At 33.4% G+C, this 6,147-nt stretch overlaps 1 pseudogene across 1 annotated transcript; it reads left to right on the top strand.

Annotated features, from left to right (window-relative positions):
* The first annotated feature begins 351 nt into the window (after positions 1 to 351).
* Positions 352 to 4,853, top strand: LOC146918382 (TMV resistance protein N-like; annotated as a pseudogene). The gene is made up of 5 exons (XR_015016170.1): positions 352 to 942; positions 1,124 to 2,243; positions 2,826 to 3,044; positions 3,150 to 3,923; positions 4,013 to 4,853. The product of XR_015016170.1 is annotated as a TMV resistance protein N-like (transcript).
* The last annotated feature ends 1,294 nt before the right edge of the window (positions 4,854 to 6,147 follow it).

Below are 6,147 nucleotides of genomic sequence, written 5' to 3'. Positions count from 1 at the left end.
TTACTTATTTTGAAAGACACTTCTTATTTTTATGTTCAGTAGTAGAGAGTTGATACCTTGTTTATTGATTAATAATTATTTTGTAATAGACACGACAGAAGGTTTATGGATATAGAAATTGGTAAGGAAGTTTCACACTTGCAATTTTTATATATATGATCTAATTTATAGTTACATTACATCATGACGTAAGGTACATGGATATAGAAATGGTAAGGAAGTTTCCTTGCAATTTTTATTTATAGTTACATCATGACATAAGGTACATGGATATAGAAATGGTAAGGAAGTTTCCTTGCAATTTTTATATGTGATCTATTTAACTCACACGCATCCATATTCTATATTCTCAAACTCTCCTTGCTGATCAAGAATAATTTTGCATTGTGACAAAGAAAAAAAGGAATCTCCTTGCTTTCATTTCTTAAAATTATCATGACTATGCAACCACAATCCTCTTCCTCTTCATTTTCCAATGGATTCACCCCAGGTCTTCCTTAGTTTTAGGGGTCCTGACACTCGGTACCATTTTACTGGCTATCTCTACAAGGCTCTTACTGATAGGGGAATCCACACCTTCATCGATGACCGTGAACTTCAAAGAGGGGGCGAAATCAAACCATCACTCGTCAATGCCATTGATGAGTCTAGGATTTTCATTCCGGTGTTTTCTGCCAACTATGCCTCTTCTTCATATTGTTTGGACGAACTTGTCCAAATGATTCATTGCTACAAGACAAAGGGTCGCCTGGTTTTACCTGTTTTCTATGGCGTGGATCCTTCTCATGTGCGACATCATAGGGGTAGTTACCGTGAAGCACTGGCTGAGCATGAAAAGAGATTTGAAAATAATAAAGACAACATGGAGAGGTTGCAAAAATGGAAGACAGCTCTTACCGAAACAGCTAACTTGTCTGGCGACCATTTTTGTCCTACTCTCGGGTATCCTACTTCACTTTAATCTTGTTTTGCCTTCAATCACTCCATCTAAAAGCTTAAATCGGAAACACATGTTTTGTTTATATTCTTAAACAAGTATTACTATATCTATAAACAAGTATTAGTATATCTAGATCAAAACAATCAGAATTATATAATAACTTATCTTAATGGGCATGAATAGATATGAATATGAACACGATTTCATTGGGAAGATAGTTGAATACATCTCCAACAAGATCAACCGTGTCTCTTTACATGTTGCTAATTACCCCGTTGGAATACAGTCTCGAGTACAACAAGTGAAATTGCTTCTTGATAATGGATCTGATGATGAGGTCCATATGGTAGGAATTTATGGGACTGGAGGCCTGGGTAAATCAACACTTGCAAGAGCAATTTATAATTTTGTTGCTGATCAATTTCAAGGTTTATGTTTTCTTCATAATGTGAGAGAGAATTCAACTCAAAACAACTTGAAACATCTTCAGGAAGAGCTCCTTTTGAAAATAGCTGGATTGAACATTAAGATAGGAGATGTTAGTGAGGGAATTCCAATCATAGCGGAAAGGCTATGTAGAAAGAAGATTCTTTTGATTCTCGATGACGTTGATGAACTAAAGCAACTGCAGGCTTTGGCTGGAGGACTTGATTGGTTCGGTTCTGGCAGTAGAGTCATCATTACCACTCGAGATAAGCACTTATTAACAAGTCATGGGATACAAAGAATGTATGAAGTAAAAGAGTTGAATGTGAAAGAATCTCTTAAATTGTTGAGGTGGACTGCTTTTCAAAATAACAAAGTACATTCAAGTTTTGAGGACATTTTAAAACGTGTTGTTGCTTATGCTTCTGGCTTTCCATTAGTTATAGAAATAGTGGGTTCCAACTTGTTTGGAAAGTGCATTGAAGATTGGATGTATACATTAGATGGGTATAAAAAGATTCCCAATAAAGAGATCCAAAAGATACTTAAAGTAAGCTTTGATGCTCTGGAGGAAGAGGAGCAAAGTGTCTTTCTGGATATTGCTTGTTTCTTCAAAGGATGTAGGTTGAGAGAGGTTGAAGAAATACTTCATGCTCATTATGGTGGCTCCATGACACATAGAATTCGAGTGTTGGTTGAAAAATCTCTCATAAAGATTGGTTATTTTGAGCATAGTTATATTTGTACAGTGACATTGCATGACTTGATAGAAGGTATGGGTAAAGAAATTGTCCGACAAGAATCACCCAAAATGCTTGAAAAACGCAGTAGGTTGTGGCTCCAAGAAGATTTAATTCAGGTTTTAGAAAAGAATATGGTTAGTAAGGCTTATCTTTTCTCTTTTTTTAACCTTGATTTTTCTATCTAGGACTTAAATATGGTCGTACTAGTTTTTCACCGTCAATTTTTTCACCTTAAACTATATGTAAATTTATGTATGAGGAATGTTAAAGACACACCCCCGTTAACACACTCCCATCATTGGACCACTTAATCAAAATTTTCAACGGAACTTTTGTTTTTTGAGAGGAAACCTCTTACTTGGTTACCGGTTATTAACCCATGAATTTATTTATTTATTTTAATAAAAAAAACTTTTGTTTTTTGAGAGGAAACCTCTTACTTCGTAATTTGTTCACACTTTTAGTTCTAGCTTATTTGTTTAAGTTTTGAAGTGTGATCTCTACTTAAACTGTGTTGTAATTACAGTACCCAAACAACAATCTCCACAGCATACAACTCCACCCTATCCCACTACCAACTTACTTCATCATATACAACACTTCTCTTTCTTAATAAAAAAAAGAAAAGAAACAAAAGCAGCAACAATTTAGGGAGTATATATGTGTTTTGAAGTCTTATTTATTTTGTGGTTGATTTGTGTTTATTTTTTTTAAAGGAAAATAATGATATTGAAATCATATCTCTAAATTGCGGCTCAGCTGAAGCAATGATAGATTGGAACGGAAAAGCTTTTGAGAAGATGAAAAGCCTCAAAACACTTATCATTAAAAGTGGTAATTTTTTCAAGGGCTCTATACATTTTCCAAGTAATTTGAGAGTATTAGCATGGGAAAAATATCATTCAAAGTGTATACCATCTAGCTTTCTCAACAAGGTATGTCAACAAAAAAAATATAAAATCATTTTTTAGTCATGGTAATATATATCCACCTTGAGATTATTAATTTGATTTTTATTTCTTTATTTCTTGTTTTTGCAGAACTTCGAGAATATGAAAGTTTTGAAATTTGACAATTGTGAATATTTAACAAAAATATCAAACCTCTCAAGTCTTCCAAATTTAGAGAATTTTTCATTCGAAAACTGCAAGAATTTAATTACAATTCACAATTCAATTGGACTGCTGAATAAACTTGAATTCTTGAATGCCAGTGGTTGCATTAAGTTGAAGGGTTTTCCACCCTTGAAGTTGACTTCTCTTAAAGATTTGAATCTTTCACGTTGTAAGTGTCTTCGGAGTTTTCCAGAAATATTAGGCAAGATTGAAACTATGAATAGTATTGATATTTGGGAAACTTCCATAGAAGACTTCCCAATCTCATTTCAAAATCTCACCGGACTGACTAAGATATCTATAGAGGGACGTGGAATGTTTTGTTTACCAAGTTTCATTTCCAAGATGTCAAAATTGTCAAGTATTTGTTTCAACAATAGTCGTCTATTAATGCCAAGACCGCCTTCCACGGTGTCTTCAAATGTGAAACAAATTTTTCTCCAACAAGAAAACAATTTCCTATTTGAATATTTTCCAATAGTTCTCACTTGGTTTAATAATGAGGAAGAATTAGACCTAGATGGAAGCAATTTCAAAATTCTTCTAGAATGCCTTCAAGAATGTTGCCGTCTAAGGGAAGTTCGCTTAAATTGCAAGTCTCTTGAGGAAATAAGAGGGATTACACCAACTCTTGTTATTTTTGATGCATTAAACTGCATATCATTGCATCCCTCTAGTAGAAGCATGCTATTAAGACAGGTACTAAACAGAGGTACTGTTGTTTTTTCTTGCATTAATATTTTATTCAATATTTCTAATGTAATTCATGATATGCTAATTTCTATTAGGAACTACATGAGGGTAGAAGGACACATTTTTGTTTTCCAGTAGGATGGGAGAGGATTCCAAAGTGGTTCGAGCACCAAAGCATAGGATCAAAAGGAATTTCTTTCTGGTTTCGTAACAAGATCCCTTCCATAACTCTCTTCTTTTCTGTTAAAGGGATGCATAATAACAACAATATAAAAATTCAATTAGTAGTAAATTTGTTCATCAATGACCATAAATATACTTTCTATCTCAGGAAATTTATTTTAGGTACATGGTTTGAATCGGGTCATATATATCTATTTTATCTTGATTTGGAAGGATTAGTTCGTTGCTCGGACAATTATGAGAAACTTGAATCTAATCTGGAGGAAGCACTTTTAAAGAATGAATGGATTCATACTGAGCTTAAGTTAGACAACTGTGCCGATTTTCTTCTAACAGAATTTCACAAAGTGCAGATGAAATTATACTCCATGAAATTTGGAATCCATGTGGTGAAGGTGGAAAACAATTTGGAAGATATTGAATTCACCAATCCTTATAGAAAGAGCAAATCAAATGCATATCTCAACACTTCACTATCAAAATTCCTTCAACAACGTATGTGTTTAGCGTCGTCATTGATGCCATTTTATTTCTCTTTTCGTTTGCTTGTTTTTTCTTTTATGGTTTGTTTTGTAGGATACTTTCTTACTTCCTTTTTCTAATTTTTTTTACCTCATCTTATTGAAAAGAAAAAGTATCGTAGCAACAAGTACCCTGTAAAGCATGTATGTGTGATTAGATTGCTGTTAAGAGATGCAAGAATTTGTACATATTTTGATACCTAAACAGGTTCAATAAATCTCTATTCAATGATGTGATCTCCAATCTCCAAAAACTTGGATATTTAATATGTTAATCGTTATGTTTCATAAGAACAATCCCTGATTTCCGTAAGCAGATTCTCTCCGGCGAGTTGAAAGTTCAGTTAGATCTGTACCATTCATTTCCCATTAATGCATGTGGGACCTCATGTGAAGAGTGATTGCCCGATGTGTTTTGGAGGATACCTCCTTATTTTCTTCTTTTTCTAATTTTTTTACCCCATCTTAGTGAGAGAAAAAAGTATCGTAGCAACAAAAACTCTATAAAGAATGTATGTGTGATTATATTGCTTTTAAGTGATGCAAGAGTTTGTACATATTTTGATACCTAATCAGGTTCATTAAATCTATATTCAATGAGGCAACGTATAGTTTGTACCACCAATTATATGGGTCCAAGTTGGACCACTGTTTTCTACCATTAAGATTATATCACCCATAAAATCTTATCATGGTCTATACACAGTAAATTCAACCCTCAATTACATCTCTCTCATCATTCATCTCTCTACATTCTCTATTAATTTTTTCGAAAACCTTGAGCTCCAGCTTGACATTTTAAATTTTCTTTCATTGTGCTTATTTTAATTTTTTTTATTATATCAGCCACCAAATCCAACCTTGAGCTTGACTGAGCCACCAATTTTTTTTTGGTAATTGGGTACAAAGTTATAGTGAACATAAAATTGAAATCAGAACATGATGAAAATGGATTAAACAACATAATTATGCAACAATTGAAGCCATTGTCGATGTAGCTAATCTTCAGCATACCCATATCTAAAGGCTGGTTTGAAAAATAGAAAACCCAACTTGAAATTCTATGGGATAAAAACACCAAATATCCACCTGGTTGTAACCATCCATCTGTGCAAGAACAACAACATTTCTAGAGGAAAACACCAAAGACCATATGGGATGAAATCAAAGATCTACTTGGTGAAGGTTAAATTCACAAAACCTAACTAACAACACCATCAAGAATTTTTTTTAAAATATTGTCCCAAATTAAGGAAAGCGATTAAGGTAAAACAAAAGGTTGCCAAAAAAGAACATGAAGAATATATTTTTTATTTTCCAGATTGCACACAAGGTGATATTCTAATTCTAATGAAAACAAATGAGACATTGTCTTGTGTGCTATGTAGAGAGAGAGAGAGTCATGAAAGGGAAAAAATAGATGGGTTATATTTTGTTTTTCTTTATTTCAAGGAGTTTATGGGATGGATTTAGTGTGGAAAGACCATTATAAGATTGTGTGGGTGATATAATGTGATGATAGAAAA

This window comes from Medicago sativa, chromosome 6, assembly GCF_051527215.1.
Source record: "Medicago sativa cultivar Bolivia chromosome 6, Bolivia_mono, whole genome shotgun sequence".
In the NCBI taxonomy this organism is placed as follows: domain Eukaryota; kingdom Viridiplantae; phylum Streptophyta; class Magnoliopsida; order Fabales; family Fabaceae; genus Medicago; species Medicago sativa.
This window is presented reverse-complemented; position numbering and strand designations above follow the sequence as displayed.